At 39.0% G+C, this 18,949-nt stretch overlaps 1 long non-coding RNA gene across 1 annotated transcript in view; it reads right to left on the reverse strand.

Annotated features, from left to right (window-relative positions):
* LOC116791153 overlaps positions 1 to 18,949 on the reverse strand; it is a 252,158-nt gene that overhangs the window by 175,608 nt on the left and 57,601 nt on the right. The window contains exon 3 of the long non-coding RNA XR_004358618.1: positions 4,386 to 4,524. This is a non-coding gene — a long non-coding RNA (uncharacterized LOC116791153). The remainder of the gene's footprint in view (positions 1 to 4,385; positions 4,525 to 18,949) is intronic.

Raw genomic sequence — 18,949 nt, forward strand, 5'->3', positions numbered from 1 at the left:
TTCATTACCCTCATTATCTCCCTCATTATCTCTCTGTTTCACTGATTTTTGGCAAACAGTGGGCATCTATTTGATGTGACTAGATTGTTTGCAGACCCTGCTAGAGAGTTTCAAGCTTCCTCCCAGCTGTATCCTGCCCTCATTAGGCAAACAACCATCCCTTGGCCTTTTCCACCCACCAGCATGAGAAAAGACTAACAAAATTTCAGTTCACAGAGAAACCAGGAGTTGCACACCTTTGATCACTCTTGAGTTATTTTACTCTATAAATACCATGCTCAAGCAGTTTTTATTGAGGGAACAATACTAAACTTGTAATCAATATCTACAATACCATCAAACCATCAGAAAGTACATCTGTCAAGCAAAAAAAAAATGCTTGCATGCAACTTGGCTCAGTTCTTTAGAAAATAAAATAGCTACTACTAGATGCATGGGCTAAATCAAGAAGCCTGGCCTATTCTGGAACAAGGAACTGGAAAACAATTTTCAGATCTGAAGAATTTCAAAAGAGGACAGTAACAAGCTCTTTCCCAGTTAAATGAGGGTACTGCTAGCTTGGTTACTGCAGCCAATCTAAATCACTGAGGCACCCCACGTAGTGAAGATGTGTCTTTAATGTAGCCAAGGACCAAACTCTTTACAGTTTCAGAGTTAAAAACACCACTCAAGCTTTCCTCAGAATCAAAAAAAAAAGGTCAGCACAGCTCGCAGTCTAATATACTCCACAAAGGACACAGTGTGAAACCAGACAGCTTTACTGAGCACCAGTTCATAGTCCCAGGCACTCTCCAGCTATAGTCTGGCAATGGCAGCGTGAGAACACAATATACAGCTCAGTCTCTATTAACAACAAATAAAGTAGCACAGCTGTGTTTCATCATGACAGACCACAGTCACAATGATCATCCACTGCCACTCCCTAAAGCACTGGACAAGCAGCCTATATTCAGATTTCTACCACCCTTAAGGGTTCCTAATGTACATACCATCCTAGTAGCTAAGGGCTAGGTAAATGAAGTCCTACAAGTTGCACACAGGTACACCAAACTTTTGGGCATCCAGCCACTGAAGTGGTGCACAACAAAACCAGTGTTATGCCAAAGTTTCCTAATCAAAGAATGAGAACTTTAGGAAATGCTGGCAGTAACAGCTTGGCACAGTGCTCTTCCGAAGGAGCCACCAGAACTAGTCAGCAAGATACATTAACACAGGTTGGATCTAAATCTCTACCTCCCTGAATGAGAGATGCTCAGGCATCTGAATAGACCAAGAAAAAGGTGTCTCTAGCTATCCTGTAGTTACACCACAGAATTGTCTGCACCACAGTATTTCAACAAAAACAGCAGGCTTACTCTTTTATTTTAAATGGAGTTTTATAGCAGTGCCCTTTCTTTTCAGATCTGACAAGACTGGGTTTGAAATGTTCCTTCAAATGCCCAAATTAGTATCTTCTGTGCATGTTTCTTAACCACCAGGCCTCCAGGCAGCCATGATGAGGGGCACTCACCACCTCTCCTGACAGTCCAACCCAGTCAGCAGCTCTGTGAGATTCATGAACGTTGTGACTAGTGCCCAGGGCAGAGGTCTGTGGAAAAAGGAAGCCTACAATCCTCAGACTTTTCCAGTATCTGGACACCTAAGACGCTATCTGGAAACTGAAACGTTATGTTCTGTTGCTGTATACCTATGATGATCTTTTCATGGAGGAGATGATCCTGCCAGCCCCACGAAGCAGGAATTCCCTCTCTCCTGTGTCCCGCAGGCAGGCTCTGACAGAGACATTGCTAGCTGTCTCTGTTCATGCAAGGCTCACTGTGAAAAAGCCAAACAACAACACGACTTTCATGCTGCACCGTTTAGCTTTGGCTGAAAGTGTAATCATGTGTCTGTGGTTTTCCTGTTTGGGTGCCTAATTTAATTGGCTGAGTCCACTCCTTCAAGTGTGGAATGGACTCTGAGGGTATAAGGAATTAGCATGTTTCTGCCAGAGACATTCCACCCAGATCCCATGTTTGTTTAATATGTACAAACAGCTAAAATAAAATACTTGTTGGCCTCAGTAATAAACAGAATATAAAATAGTGTGAAATTAAGCGAGACCAGCTGGGCTCCAGGAGAAATGAAAGGAACAGTTAACTTACACTACACAACGATCTGGAATGCAGACACACTAAGATCGACTGCTATTGATGTGTGTTTTTGATGCACTTTATATACAAAGTGCTGATTAGATCTAGCTACCAAAATTATGCCCTTTCATATCCATATGCCAGCAATAAACAAAATTTAGAAAAACAAATCAACTGCTCTGCAAGCCAAGTTTACAGTGTTGCATCATATGCTGTAAAAGTACGAAGTTATCATTGCAGTGATAACTGGTATCACTCTTCCAGAAGAAACAAAAAAGGGAAAAAAACCACCAAATCCCAAACAAACAAACAAAACCACAAACAAACAAACAACAGCCAAAAAAAGAACTTTAAGAATTCTTCTGCTCTAAGGCAGGTTTTGTCCAGCCCTCAGAGACCCATGAGAATTTCAGGATATGCATCTATTTAGATTCTGTGTAAGAGCATTTGAGCCTCCATATATATACTGAAACCATAAACCAAGCAACTGCTTAAGCAGAGTTTTTGGGGGAACTTGAAAAAGTTGTTCCCTATAACACGGGACAGGATAGAGGTTCTCCCTCTGACAGGATTTTCCCTCCTTAATAGGGAAGCAGATGATACAGAGGACATAGCATTATGCTATGTTTGATAGCATTATGCAATTTTGAACACCAAATATGAACTGAAAAGTGACTTAAGTTGCAACTCCTGTGAAGGATGCTCTGCTACGCTGCCCAGACCACCCTTGTGTCTTTCTCTGGCAAGTCATTATGCTCCAAACCTTTCCCACTTACCTCCCCCCGGAATTATACGTGTGGCACTGTGGCTAACTACCCTTTCATCAAACTTCTCCCAGCAGCTGGACATTTGGATCTTTCCCAATTTGTTACAAATAATGTATCAGATGCATTTATGCTTCCAGTATCTCTTTTAAGAAAAAGAGGCTGACTGAGGAAATAAAGTCTAGACCTTGGAAAAGCTGCATGGGAAATAAAAGTTAGTCAGGGCTAAATCAATGACAAAATAAAATGTTTGGGAGAATGGATTTAGAAGTCTGTCAGACAAATTACTACTTTCATCTCATTTCATTGGCAGATGGGCTGTTTTGATCTTTCACTTTCTATTAAAAAGAATAAACTGGGAATAGTAAACACTTAGGATCTGTTTTGTCCTCCCCAGTGTGAACTCACTGTTGAATTGCCAAACCAACAGAAAGGATTTTCTCTCAGTCACAATGTAGGCACATACTTCTTGCCTCCTAAGGGCAAGATTCCTCAAATCTTCCATACTGAAGCCTTAGCCCTAAGACACAGCTTCCTGTGGAAGATAATGTCTGTATAGTCCAATGTCACAATGCCTCCGAAGGCACTGGAACATCTTGTAGATCACAGAGAACAGTAGCTTTAATTTTCGTCTGGTGATCATTTAAAACCACCACTTCCATTCATTGCTTATTGTCCTACAGTTCTTCTGTCATAAACAAAAGATCAAAATGGCTCATTTGCCAGGTAAGCCAACATGAGAGGGAAAACAACTGACTCAGGATCAAAAGGAAAAGAGTAAAGAATTTCATAGCAGCACCTGTATTAATGGCAGAAGAACACACTATAGCATCACAAGTCTGAATATCTGAACCATTAGTTAAAATCTGAATGTGAAATGACTGTCTCTTCCCACCCTTTACTATTTTTCTTTATCTATAAACAGTTGGAGGAAAAAAGACCAGAATGCTTTTGGTCTCACATAAAATTTACAAATGTTCACTCTCATCCCAGGGAAACAATTTTGGCACTGTATGGCCACACTGACACCTCATTCTTGTGGGGATGCAGGCCCAGACTGCTATATCCAGACTTCTGTTTGATGAACACATGAAGGCGTGCTCTAGTGGCCAACAACACACATCTGATCTGGTCTTACTGCCTAAGGAACAGGTAGTGTTCTGGACTACAAAGCTGCATATATTGCCACTGTAAAGGTCTGAATAAGATCTAGTAATGGAGATTGGTGACATAGTAATGGTAGAGTGGATAAAGCACTACAAAAATCATTCATTTATATAACAAAACTGTTATGGTAATAATACTGGACATATGGAGAGGGGCCCAACTGGGGGAAAATATTGTTCAGCACCCTGCACAGTCATTCAAGAGCTCTGTTTTAGATACTTCTATCAATTACTAAAGCTGAACAATGCATAAGTACGTCAGCTTTCCACATTCAGGAACCTGACTCCAACAGCCTCTTTTCACCCTGCTGCCTGGAACTTACACTTTCAGCATCAGTCAGCATCATTCATCAGCGGCTTTTAGGAAGTCTGCTTTTTAAGGGGCTCCAGAAGTAATGTTGGGGATTCAGATGCTTCATCCAAAGGCTGGGAAGATGACTAAGGTGGCGAAGACATGGGCTCCTGTGAAAAAACACAAAACGATTTTATGAAACAAATTGCTGGCTGACAAAATGATCAATGAAATTTAATGTAAGTAAATGTAAAGAGACACACATTGGGATCAACAATTTTGACTTTACTTATAAAATGAAGGTCTCCATTACTGCACCAAGAGGAAGATCTGGATAGCATAGTATAGGTAACAAAATAGCCAATCAAGTAATACAGATAGTATAACAGATAATGAAAACCTCAGCTCAAATAAGAGAATTGTCAGAAGAAAACAGCACATTAAATGTTAGAAATCACTGTGAAAGAAATAGAGAGCATGATTGTATCAGTGCATAAATCCACAGAGCCCTTGTATCTGGTTCTGATCCCACTTCTAAAATGGATATACAAATAGAAAAGGCTTGGAGAAGAGTGGCAAGGATAATAAAAGCTGCAGAATGACTGTTGGAGAGGAAACAATCAAATGGGATCCTCCAGTATGGAAGACATGCCACAGGGAGGAAATGAGTATTTTTTCCTCTTTTTAAGATGTGAATACTACTATGAATGAAACATTAGAAGTAAATTATGATACTTCCCATATGTATTTTGACATTTTTTATTTGTAATCATTAAATAGGCAAGATTTTTTCAGAAGCCCCCCTTGGCAGTTTCATGTTTAACTATTTGCATTAAGCTGCAATGATCCTCACCCAAACTAACCAGAAAAGTGTTTCTGCCCTTCAGAGTTCAACAAAGGCACCAGCACCTTACAGCCTCTGTCTGCCTCTATGGAAGGAGCATGGCAGTGAACAACTACACCTGGGATAAAGTTAAAAAAGAAAGCTACGTGATTTCCTTTATAGCCTATTTAATCAATCCACACCCTACTTCATCAATCCAACCAGTACCAATAAGAAACTAAAGATGAAGATCAGGGCTGTGTGCTAATGATCAAAACTGGAAATCTATCCCAGCTCATTATATATTTTCACTGTTTCTGTTTTCAGAGTTGATAATATGTTTTCCTAAGCAGGCAGGTTATTAAAACCCAAACTTCCTGGTGAGAGCTGGGATATTATTCATTAACTCCTTTTTGAAAAGAACTGTCCACAGGCAGCAGATGAAAAGGACAATCTTTACCCCACTAACAGCTCATGAAAAAAGGTAAAAAGGGCTCCTCAAAAGACAGGTCTTCACAAAAACACTGAAGTGTCAATTAAAATCTTGACAAAATCACAAATAAGCAAGAACAAGGCCAATTACATGCAAAAGTAGCATATCCCACACATCTCTGTTGCATTAAAACACAATAGAATGAAAACAAGCACTTTAAAGAAACAGGAAAAAAACCTGAAAATTTTAATATTTTTTGCTGCATTGTCAGGGTCTGCATCTGCAAACCTTCAGGAAAACCTTCTGGAAAAAAAGAAAAAAAGAAGACTCTTTGACAGGAGTACTGTTCTGAGTGATTCATTTGAAAGTCCTGAACTCATATTCAGAGCCTAAAATCTAGGAACCACCAGCTGGGCTGGGATTCAAAATTACATGGAAGGAGTGAGTTTTTGAGTTGGGATGCATTATGTATTGGAGGCAATTGCTTTTCTCAACTATTCCACAAGGAAAGGAGACAGGGAGACATTTAAGAATTAACAAAAGTAGTCTTAGGATTATTGGACTACAGCAATCTTGCTGGACCAGAGTTTGCATTAGGAACTTCAAAAATTCCAATAAACCTTTTACAGTGAGTCATTTCAAGACAGAGCTGGAAGAAAGACAAAACAAATAAGATAAAACTGTGCATATTAAATTAGTTAAAGAAGAATCTGTTTATGAACTGAAAGTTCACTCATAATAAAAGGGGCAAGAAAAGATCCTTGTTCCTGCCAAGTATCAGCATTACTGCCAAGGGAAGGAGGAGGGAGTCCATGTAGCAGGTATATGAGGGAATATCTATATGTCATATATAACAAACATGGAGAAAGCTTGCAATGGAAGGAATTACACAGACACAAACTCCTGTACACTGCTTAAGGAATGTAGAGGGTCACAGACCTCTTCTATTTCAGTTTAGAAGTGATTAAAAAAATGCTGTCAGCTACCCACATATAATCTCTCTGTATTCTCTCTTAAGTCCCATGCAGTACCACTAGTTTATTAATATACATTAATTTAACCCACACTGTATAATGTGCTACTTAAAATAAGCCCAACCAAATCAAGGCACACCACTTCCCAGGAATTATAGTCAACCATGTGTAACTCACAGTCAGCAGCTGCAGCTGCAGCCAGGATGCAGGATGGTAAGTAACATGTGGCTGTTTGTGGGTATAAGTGGCAAAAGAAATGTGTGCAAGTTACCATCTCAACAACAGAAATGGACTTCAGGATCAGGAAGAATTTTCAGCAAAACAGCTAAGAGGACTGTGTAAAATAAAGCAGGCCTGATCTGCTTTAACTCAGCCTTCACCGTTCTCGGCACACACAGGCACAAATGAGCATCCCTCCTCTTGGAGCCAATGGTAGCACATGGTTGCACCCATTCCAGAGTAAATTACTCTCTTTTTTTGCATAATTTATGCTAGTCTACCTCTTACAGTCACAAATTATAGCAACTTGCATCTTACAGGTATTTACGACCATAAAGTACTGGAGTTGGGCAGGAGCACTGTGATGAAAAGAGGAAGAGCTACATAAAGCTCAAAGAAAAGATCAAAAGGGCTCTGTCAATATAATAAAGGTAACAGTAAACCCTCCGACTTCTTCACTGTATTACTAGAAGTGGCATCGCTATGGTAAAAAAATTAATATTTTTAATTCCATCTACTTGCACATAGCCCTACCTATGACCTCCATTTACTATTCCTGTTTCTCCCAGTTTGAACAAAGAAAAGCAATAAAGCAAGTTTCACTTTTGCTTCCAGCCAGTTTCACTTTCAGAAAAGACTATTTATTTGCTAAAAAACCCCCACAGGTTGATTTCATTGGACTCAAAAGCTGTACACATTTCTGCTGGCCTCTGATTCAATAAAAGCTTTTATGGAACACTTAGGTCTGGGTTAAATTAAGTTGACAGAGTTTTGATAACAAATATTCAATTGATTTACAGAGAAAATAATTTAAGTGTTAATCCAAAGTGCTACCACAGCTATTTGTTTAAATTGCAATTTATAGAATTTCACAGAATTACAAAATAGTTGAGGTTGGAAGGTACCTTTGGAGATCGCTCAGTTTAAACCCCTGCTCAAAGTAGGGTCAGCAATAACAGGTTGCTCAGGGCTGTGCCTAGTCCAGTTTGGAACATCTCCAAGGACAGAGACTCCACAATCTTTCTTGGCAATCTGTTCCAGTGTTCATTCACCCTTACATTTAAAAACATTTTTTTTTACACCTAAGTGGAATTTTCTGTATTTGAGTTTGTACCCTTTGTCACTTGTTTCTTTGCCTAGGTGCTTCTGAGAAGAGCCTGGCTCTGTATTCTTCATACCCTCAGAAGCAGTGGGCCCACGTTTTCCTTTGCCTTCCTTGTGCTGCCAATATACCTGCAGGAGCCTTTCTTGCCACCCTTTACCACGTCCAACTCCCCAAGGGCTTTGACTTTTCTCAGTACATCCTTGTGCGCTCAGTGTCCCTAAAGTCCTGGGTAACTGCTTCCACCCCTCGTATGCTTCCTTACTTCATTTTTATTTAAGAGAAATTTAATGTACACAGAAAGCTATGCCAGCATCCTATTTTCTAATTTTGTGTGGATAGTCCCCTTCATGCAATTGCTTTTCTATTCCAGAGGAATGAGAACATCAAAGTCCTGTTTATGTGCTTTAAAAACAAATAAAGAAAAAACCCAAAGAAAAAAATCAACAAACCAACCAAGAAGTGGAATAACTGTCTCTACAAAGGCACAGTACTGTGGCTTGTTGTTACAATCTCTTCCCTAGTACCCTGCTATACACCACAAGCCCCAAGAGCAGAAGGCAGGCTATGCTGTTTTACTTCTGTCAAGTCATGGTTTGTAAACTCTGAACAAAGACTGATCAGTGAGGAACTCCACTGTGTAATCTGTACAATCTTCATAAAATAAATTAATGAACAAATAAATATTCCCCGATGGATGAGCCAGACAGCAAATATCCCACAAGTTCCTCCCCAGCCCTATTCCCACAGGTAGGATGAGGAGCAGACACCTAACTGCACTCCCACAAACACGGCTGCCAGAAGGCCTTGGGCCCATTCCTCCTTTGCTCTGCTGCTGTGAAGGGCAAATGAAATGTGAAAATAAAAGCCAGTTCTCAGGTGGTTTAGACCCCATGTAATACATGCAGAGATCAAGACACTGGCACCACTTTGGCTCCCCTCACTGCCCTCAGTAACCCCCTGCAAGTGCTATCGGCCAGTAACAGCTGCCAATTTGAGAGCTGTGTCATCCTCCCATCCTCTCTTTCCCTGACATGGCTTGAACATATCAGGAAGCAGTTTAAACCTTTTCTCCAGAGAAAGCAACACCTTCTTTGCTACCTGTAGCTCAGCTTTTCTCTCCCAAGTTCCTCAAGTTTCTCTGTGAAACACCTTGGGACCAAAGTCTTGGGTGGCCAGCACAGTGCTCTGTTGAGGGACAAGTTTGTACACTCGTAGATGGAACACAACTGCCTGTCTGTGCCTGTGAAACCATGGCTAGAGGACAGTTGCTGGGTCAAAAACGCTGCTGACACTGCACAGCCCCAGAAGGACCCACTGTCACCTGGCAGAATGGTGCCACCACTTCCTCCTCAGTGGGGCCTTTCTATCACTGCCCCACAGCCAGAGACCGCTGGCACAGGACACTCCTTTGGGAGCAGGGCACACCTCTGGGAGCACGATAAACCTCCATTCTGGGGCGAGAGAAGAGTAGTGGAATAAAAAGGAATCTGAGCAAAACCTCACATTTTTTTTAAATCTACTCTCTGCTGGTTCAAAGATACAAGGACTGGATAGTGCAGTGACAGTTTTTCACTGTAAAACAGGATTAGGTAATAGCTGGCCAATTTAGCAGAATATTGGTCAGTAAAGAATTTTATAAGATCGGTTGAAATGTGTGAATCCTCGAGTTTGGTTGCTATTTCATAGCTCCATTCTCCCCACCTCATCAGTGCTGGTAACAGGAAGAGCACCTGTCAGCCTTTTAACCACCAAGGTTGCACTCTCCCATGAAAATCCTCCTTAGCACTCTAATCGCCCAAATCTCCATATCGAAAATTTTAGGATGGAAGAGTCAGCTTTATATTGACTCCCTAGTAACACTAGCACTACGAGTACTGCTAGTAAACAATAAACAACTGCAGTCAAATATTTAATAATATATTCTTTTCCAAAAAGGTGGTTCCTCTCACTTCACTGCTGTATGTTAGAGTCTTTATTTCCACTGCACCGGAAGGGGAAGAGGTTTCCCTGCCTTAACACTAAAAAAAGGAGTCAAATACCACAGAAACCTGCTGCAGCAGATGAGATGTTAGGTAAGGAATACCCTTCATCTCAGTCTAACTCAAACCCAAACTTCCCTTGGTCTCAGTGGCGGCTTTGCTTGAATGTGGACAACAGCACTCATGGAGTGCAGGCAGTGGAGAAACACATAACAAGCCAGCATCGTAGGTACTGCCTGACTCTCGTCAAGGAATAAATGAATCTATAGTTCTTAAAGTACTCTAAAAATGGAGACCAACAGATTCTGGCATCTCAAAATATGGGGGATTTCTGGGCGGGGGGTTGGGAGGGAGTTCTTGGGGAGTGGCAGCATTAGCTTTTTATATTCCTTTCAAAATTTGGTCAAAGTTCTCAGCCATGGTTGCCACTGTATTGAGGTCTGCAATTTTCTCCTTCCTCCTCATGTCCTGCTGCCATCCTTCTCCAGATGAGCTCTAAATCACATGCAATTTACTTCCATGAGCCTTTAAAAAAATTCAGCTTATTTATCTCTGATTATTGTTTTCTATTTTGATGGCAAGACTATACTCAGTTACTGTTTTTAAGAGGCATAAAAGGGACATTTATCTTACATCTGTTTCCTAGCATTCTGTCTCCTCTCTGATAAAACTGGGCCCAAATTCTGTGCTGTGCTGCTTTTGCAATAAATACAAATAGATTCAATAGCAAGGTGAAATATTTGCTTTTACTCTTTTAATGCAAAAAAAGCTTGGAGTTTTGCATGGTTGTTTACTGTTCTTTGAAAATCTGGCCGATGAAATAGTACTCAAGGCAAATTAGTGAGAAAAGGCAAGAGCCTCGAGTACTGCAAGTCAACAGAGCTCACTTTCACCATTCAGAGAACATTTATGCCACCTGAGAATGTGGGATAGGATAGCTACATTAACTGTAATTTGTTTTTATTACACGTCCTGACATGCTTAGACACTCTGGGGGAAAAAATCCAAAACAAATATCACATAAACCTCTTTTTTCTTTGATTCCTTCCCTTCCCACCTCTGAAAAAGAACTGATTCTGACAGGCAGGAGGATCTAGTCCACTAGGATGCTGTATGCTTTCCCACTTTCACAGTTCCTCACACCACACTCCTAGACCTGAAGCTTCAAATTCACCTCGGAGTGCCATAGAATCCCCATATGTGGCTAGTACCAAATGCACATGCTTACTCTTTTGTGTTGCTGTTTTTCAGGACACAGGCTGAAGTCCCTATTTCCCAGAGAGAGATCTTTTGGCAGGACAAATTTAAAGATACATGTAGGACATTAAACCCATGAATCGACAGCCTAATAACTCTTTCATCAAGCTGTTTATGAAGCTATACCTTTCCTTCAGATCTTGATTATTTCGGAAAAAAACCCCACCACACATATGCATACACACGCAGCTTGAAAAATCACAGAAATGGCAAAGTTGGTGTCTATTTCCCATAGCCCTGCTCACCTTAACTCCTTATACAAATACAAGCTGAGAGTAAGCACACTGCTCAGGTGTGTCATTAGGATGAACAAACAGATGAATGAATACAAGGGGGAGATTCTGGAAAGATTTTTAAGGATTCAGAGTCATTGTTTCTTGTCCAGTTCTTTGACCATTTGAAAATGTCTTTTATGACTAAAACCTTCCCCCCCACACACACATATATGTCCTTGAAAACTGAACTGATCTTCTTACTTTTATTGTGTTTTCTTTCAGATTTTACCACAGCAACCTGGGGCACCCGCCCAAAATTTATAAATGAAAATCTCATGCAGCGCAGCTTCAGCATCACATACCAGCAGCTAAAATATTTTCTCTTTGTCTCTGTCCCGAATCTAAACTTTGGCATACCCCACGTGACACATCTGCATCTTCCAAGCTGGTGCAGCAGAGGCGGGTGTGTTTGTGTAGGAAGTCAGAGCCGCTCGCACCAATGAGCACTCGCACAGCTGGCTTGGCCCGAGGAAGGGAACACTCTCCCTTGGAAGAGGAACTGAAAGTATGCCTGGGGAAGCCTGCTTTGCCTCTGACCAAACTAGCTGTCTTAAGGAAATGCCAGACCTTGCTGCACTGGGGTCAAATGTAGAATTATGTGGCAGTTTGATAAGCTACAGTACACTAATTTATTGGCTATTTTAAAAAATGTAGAGGAAATTTTATTACGGATTACTTTGCTTTCCTGAAAACTTTTATAATTAAAAACATCTGGAAGACATTTCAATATATCATAAACAAGAGGAAATCCAAAGCACGTGACTTCTAAGAAAATGATGCAAATACCCTTCTGTGCCAAAATTTACAGTAATCTGTTTTTCTTATTTTGCTACAGGGGGGAGAGAGAACAAAAAGAGGACGAGTCAACAAGGAGAAAACTACTAGTATAAAGAAATATACTATATTAGCTGCCACTGTTTCATGAAAAATACCATTTTTAATAAAAAAAAATTGCTAAAATAAATTTGGCTTCCCATTGCCACTCTCCTTTTCCAACCAACTAGTTTCCTTCTGGAGGGGATAAATAATGACATCAATCTTGACAATATTAGGAGGCTATGAGTGAGAAAGAAGGAAAGGAATAAGAATGTTTTGGATGATCATAGGTAAAGGAAACTACAGGTTTGATCTGATGAGTACTATGCTTCTTAATTAATATCACTAAATATCTACAGCTTTTATGACAGTTCTTTAAGAAATAAAACAAAACACCAACACAGTTCAACATAATACTAAATATCTTAGTCTGAGTAGTCTGTTGTCTTATAAAATACAGTAAGATTTATGGGCTTTAAAAACAAACACAGCCAAAAAGCTTTACAAGAAACCTCCAACACAGTCACAAAAACCCCCAACAATTAATTACTGAGTTCACAGAAAACAAAATAGTGCAGAAGAAAAATACTGAAAATGTTTATAACCAAATCTAAAAGTCATGAGAAACTTAAAACTAGTGTTGGGTTCACTGGAGAGATGTAGAAAAAAAAAGAAAAACTGCCTCAAACTTCAAGAGGGTTTATATTTAGAATTGATATTTAGAATTAGAGTTTCAGTTGAGTGCATGGGCAACTATTGCAAAGTTTATGTGGCCCCTAACTATAACTTCACCCCAAATCACTATTTGAATCCAGAACCTTCCTTCAGTCCTAGGGTTGGGTTTGTCCAAATCTGTTGTTAAAAAACAAAGCAAAAAAATTTTTTAAAAACATGATGAGAATTTAAAAAACCAACCAACCAACCAACCAAAAAAAACAAAACAAAACAAAACAAAAAAAAACCCAAAAAAAAAAAAACCAACAAAAAAAACCCAACAGCAATTCCTCCAGCCCAAATTAAGCCCTAATTATGAAATTATAACATGTCAAACTTTAATAGAGAACACAGCGCTTGCCAGTGAACTGCACTATATAATTTAGGGAAGAGCTGATGAAGTATGTTCTCACAATTTCAAAGGCACTTATTTTGTTGAAGTAACTTTAGGTTATGTATTTTGTGAAATGAATGTCCTTTACTACCATTATGTGCAAAGAAGGCCCAGTTCTGATTGAGTACTCTGATTATGACTGTAATGTTGCCATTGCATCAAAACAAAGATAAATACTTAGGTCCTTGTATTTTGAAAATAAAACATTTTGGAGTGAGAAAAAAAATTACACTCTTAAACTATATATGGTGTTTAATTAATTGCAGGGAAGGAATTGTGATAATGTTTTGAAATTTTTTTCCCTTTAATGAATATTTGTGGACCAAGTCAGAGTTCTGGCAATATATTTAATAATTGCATTTGACAATCAGGCATTGATACTTTTTCTGCAGATGACTAATACCTAAACTAGGCTTTGCATAATATCAAGTACGTTTGCATTTTTATTGAACAATTTCGACCTCAAAGGCCGCTTTCAAAGTAAAACATTTATTATTAGCAATGAAGACTGTGGTTGGTCATTTAATGACCTGATTCTGTGTCTGTTTTCTGGTTTTGAACGAACTCATAATTCTTAGAGTACAAATCGACCTTTACCTAAACAAAAACAGTTAACATAACCGTTGGCAAATAGTACAATGGGATATGAATTTTCTTGAACCAAGCACAATTCTGATAAATGATCAAAAACATTGTTTGGGCAATATTCAACCAGCTCTTTTACATGGTATTTTTAGTGCAATAGAAAAGAATCATTAACATTTTCCTATGAGAAATCTGAATTTGTAAGGATATTATATTTTCATGGCATTATCACAAATTGAATCCCTTTATCCAAAATAAATTAAACATTTGTTTCCTGGAGTACAATACTGGAATGAAAGAACAAGTCAAATGGCTTAATCAATAACTTTTTAATTTTAGGACTTGTCAGCTTTCCCTCTCTGTTTCAGATTTTTCCCTTCTAGCATCAATGATGACAGATTGAAGGGATATGTAAATGGGTGAAATGCCTCAACCTGCAATCCAGTTGGAAAATATAATTTCATTTGGGAAATCTCACCTCTGCAGAAAAGTGTAAAGAAATTCCAAGGTGTAGTTGCAACAGGTGAAACAATCTCCTGGCCTAAAAGCACCTGTCAAGGACTTACTTGCACTGGCATTTTGTACATCCTGGCACAGAAACCATCACTGGGGAAAGGAGGGGAGAACTGATGCTACAGTACCAGCAAGGCCTGCCACTTCCAACCCCCACCTCAGACCCCTCTGACAAGCCAAGACTGGCCAGGATGGGGTTTTTTACTAAAATGATTGACTATTTACAGTGACAGCCACTGCCTTTGGGCGGCACTAACATGATTCTTCTCACAGAGAGTAATACCATTTGGCGGGCAGTAACAAGAGGGAGCTGCAACATTTTATACTACTGTGGCTAATTTTGGAAGAGGTCATCCTTGTCTTGACCTCCCATTGACATCTGGGTCATACCGAGGCAGCAGGCACAGCATTTCATACATGTTGCTATTTGTGATGTGCACTTTTATCCTGGGGTGAGGCTGTAGTACAAGAGAAAATCTGAACAAGTGCTTCCCTGAGCTGGATCTTGGGTGTCCAGACAATACAGTGAATTGATAGAGGTTTTGATCAGTATAAATAGCAAGTTCATAAATGAAAACACTCCATTTAATTACAGAAAAAAGTAGCATGGTTGTTTCTAACACTGAAATGACAGATGATCTATAGGAAACACACTCAGAAATCGAGTGCTAAAAATAACGGTGCGATGCTGTGCAATAAGAAGGAAATAGTTACTTTTCTCCCTTAATCACAGAAGAGCAACATTCCTACCCAGGGAAGTGGGACTGGACTCACATCACCCCCCTCTTGTGTAGTTTCCTGACAGATGATCAGTTCATTTTTAACTCTTCAGGAGTGCAGTCAGGTTATGGTACTTTAACATCTTGTCTTCTGTTTATTTCTTTCACCGTGCTTTCCGTACTCCCACTGTGCTGTGTCTCATCTGCCCTCACCATACTGCCTCTTCATTTAATCACGCATCAGAAGTCTCCTTCTACCCTCCCATCTCACTACACCGAGTCTAATTTTCTCATTCACAGAGGAGGCTGTCCTCTCCTCCCTGTTTTAATTATGACTCTGCATTAAAAGTAAAAATAATAAAAGCTCATTTTCTTGAGACATAAGTTATTGATGCTCTGGCCCTGGAGACATATAAACATTTTTATCTGAAGTAATTTTAAACACTTTGTTTTTACCAAAAATATGTATTTAAGTAAATGAGAGCTGGGAATGTACCTTCTTTTTTGGCTGCCTGGCCCCCTTGGAGCTTTGCCTTGGGTGTAACTGAGAGACGGCCGCTCATGCATGAAGAATAGAGGCTTAATTAATTGGATTGGAATTGTAAAATGGTGTATTTGATGTGGGTAAGGCACATTCCACACTTTTCCCCCATAAAGAATGTGACATTTTTGTGGAAGTGTTGAAGAGTGGGTCCAGGAGCCATCAGATGGATGAGACTTCATTAAACAGGTACAGCAGGGAACCCCTAGTCCTATATCTCACACAGATTTTTCCCCACGCATTCATTTAATTAACTCTCAATCTGTATCTATGGTTCCAGAACAATTCTATTTAATTTTTATGTTATATGTTATATGTAATTTATAGTATGTAATAAATAGTTTGTGAGAGGTGGAGCCATGAATGGTTTGAAACAGGTTTTCCATGTCCAAATGAAGCTGCCACAGAAATAATTTTTCATTTCTGCCAAAATTAAGGTTCCATTTTCTTCTTTTTGGCCTTGAAAAATGTTAAAAAATCCCGAATTATCCCAGAAAGTTTATCAGGTTTCAATAAAATAGTGACTTCATGTTAGCAACTGCTTATTTCAGTCTTTCATGAAATGGCTCCTTTCTACATTATAAGCATTACATACAAAATAAAAAATATGGCTTTAAAATTCTGTTTAATGATATTTATTATAAAAATAAATTAAAAGGCATTCTGGGCCCTCTCTCATTTCCTCATAAAGTGCACTTTGCTTCTTTTTAAAATATACTAGTGCTGTGGTGGGGAAATCAGTCTCTGAAATGCTTCTTGCACTCTGGTACGTTTTAGCATGAGAAGGAATAGGTTCTTAAAGGTAACTTTATCCACTAGTACCGAGAAATCACATTGGTTTGTGGTCAGCGAGTATTTTAGAAAACAATGGTAATTGATTTTTCTTACAAAAATCTGTCATGTAAGCTTATTGATTATTTTCTTTTGGTTTTCCAAGATCCGTATCTTTTGAAGTTTTGTGACGCACCCTAACATATGTGGCAGTCCTTAAGTTTGTTCCATCTTGCAGTGTTTTAAGATTGAAATACATATTGTTGCTCCTGGAGTATGCATCCACAGTCAGCGAATGTTTTTTAATGACCTTTCATGCAAGATCAAAGTGTAAACAACATGTTTGTCATCCCTATCTCCTTGTGGACAGTGACCTTGACAAAATTTTCTTTTTTTTTTTTCTTGTCATCCAAGATATTTCAGTGTGGAGATCTTTAGCAATGATATCCTTTTACTTTGAAGCTACTGAGCTTTACAAAGCTCTTCCTCATGTTCAGAATAGTCTAAATTAGAAAATAAGAGGACATACAATAAGCCATACATGTTTTAACAGCAGAGGAACTTTCAGTAGGACCCATCAAGGTCTCCTTCATTTTCTGTCAGTGATACAGTTTATAAACTAGTGGAACCAGAATTCCATCATTGCTTATGAAGGCGAGGGGCAGGTTTTTATTCCTGCATCACATCTGTGCATGTCATATTAGTTACTCAAACACTGATATGAATACTTGAGTACTCCCTGAAGCTGCCTACTGCGAGCTGTTTTGAAGTCTTCAATTGCTACCACCTAGAAACTGTAATAATTCCCATAGGCAGTAGTCAAAAACAAAGAATTGTTTGAACCATGTAAAAGGCTAATAAAAAGTCATTTTCTCCTTCTCACAGTTATGTGGGACCAAGGATTTTATCACAATTCTGTAAGGGTCTGAAGCCCAAATGCTAAATGTGCTGAGCAACTTTGAAAATTTGGCTGTTACTGTAGCTAACCACCTAATACATATATAGTCCCACCTTATATAAATTATGTAAACATCTTGGTTCGACAAGTTTGAGCTGGAATTCTGTAAACTGTCTTATGACACTTTCAGTTGCTGCCTGAGCTGGCAAAATATTGTGATGCCTAAGCTTTATTGTGGTAGTTTGGCATTTCATATTCAGGCCTGGGCAAAACTGGGATGAGCAAACACTTGCAAAAAATAAGAAAAAAAGAATGAAAAATAATTTCTCTGTAAATCTTATAAACATCAAGGAAATGTTCAGGTAGGAGGCACTGCAAGAGGTTTACTCTTTCATTATCTGCCAAACCTTATAAAGAAAACATCCAAGGTTTCCTTGTCTACTTCTCAGAGTTGCCTTGTACAAAAAAGACTGTTACGGATGTGTTCTATGCATTCACAAATAAGTTGAATTTAGTAAGTACAGCTACAATAATTAATGCATGCAATGGATCCTCCTGCTAGCAGTAGACACACTCTCATCCACTAATAGCCTTAAGTTAGTAGTGCACTGCTTTGCATCAGAAGGGACAACATGGAGAAAAATGTACAATTTATCCATTTTTATTCGAAAGCCACTTTAATTCTAAGTTCCATGGTTCCAAAGTGGCCTACTTTTTTATGAACTGGGAACAGGCCCCATTCTCATTTCTTTTAACAGATGAACGTGAGGGTAAGAAAAAGCCACCAAAGAAACAGCGTGTATAACAAATTAGAGTAAAAGGAGATTGATATGCTTCCAAGATGGTGATATACCAGTCCATGCTGAGTTTACAGTGCTTGTGGTTTATAGCATGTGCCATAATTACTTCAGGTTAGAGCTGAATTGACTTTGAAAATCCAGAAAGAGTTACTGAGGCTATAAAAAGTGATACTTTGACTTTAGTGAATTTGTTCCAAGAGGGAGAAATTGAATTTAAAAATGAAATTTCAACTTGCATGCTGCTTTCTGAGGCAAGTCCAGGAAAAATGCCTCTTTGGTTCAGCCACCTATTTTGCTGCACAACTACGACTGATGTAAAAATCTTAGATCAGACATCATGTAGACAGAAAGTTATGGTACACAGAACAGACAGATATGAGCAGCTTCCATCGCAAAGTGAGAAGGCATTTTCTATCAAAAAAACTATTTATGTAATTAGTAGTTGAGCTACTGAGTCTTTATGTCAGGATAGTATTTTAAGACAAAGGAGTCTGCTAAGATCACTTGAAGTATAAATATAGAGCCAACTGTGGCAGCTGCATAGAAACGATGGGACAATTGTCAGTCAAAGGAAAGTTGGGAAGAGGGTATTCAAACATTTCCAATTTCAACTGCTTTCAGTTAAAAGAAAGTAACAGTAAAATAAAACAAAGAGTAGAATCACAAGATTTCCCAAATAAGGGGTCTTTTTCTAGAGCAAGATGACATCATTTGGAATCTAGGATAGCAAAAAAATAGCCATCTCCTGACTTGGTTTCCCCAACAAACCACAAAGTAGC

The sequence above is a fragment of the Chiroxiphia lanceolata genome, chromosome 9 (genome assembly GCF_009829145.1).
Source record: "Chiroxiphia lanceolata isolate bChiLan1 chromosome 9, bChiLan1.pri, whole genome shotgun sequence".
NCBI classification, from domain to species: Eukaryota; Metazoa; Chordata; class Aves; order Passeriformes; family Pipridae; genus Chiroxiphia; species Chiroxiphia lanceolata.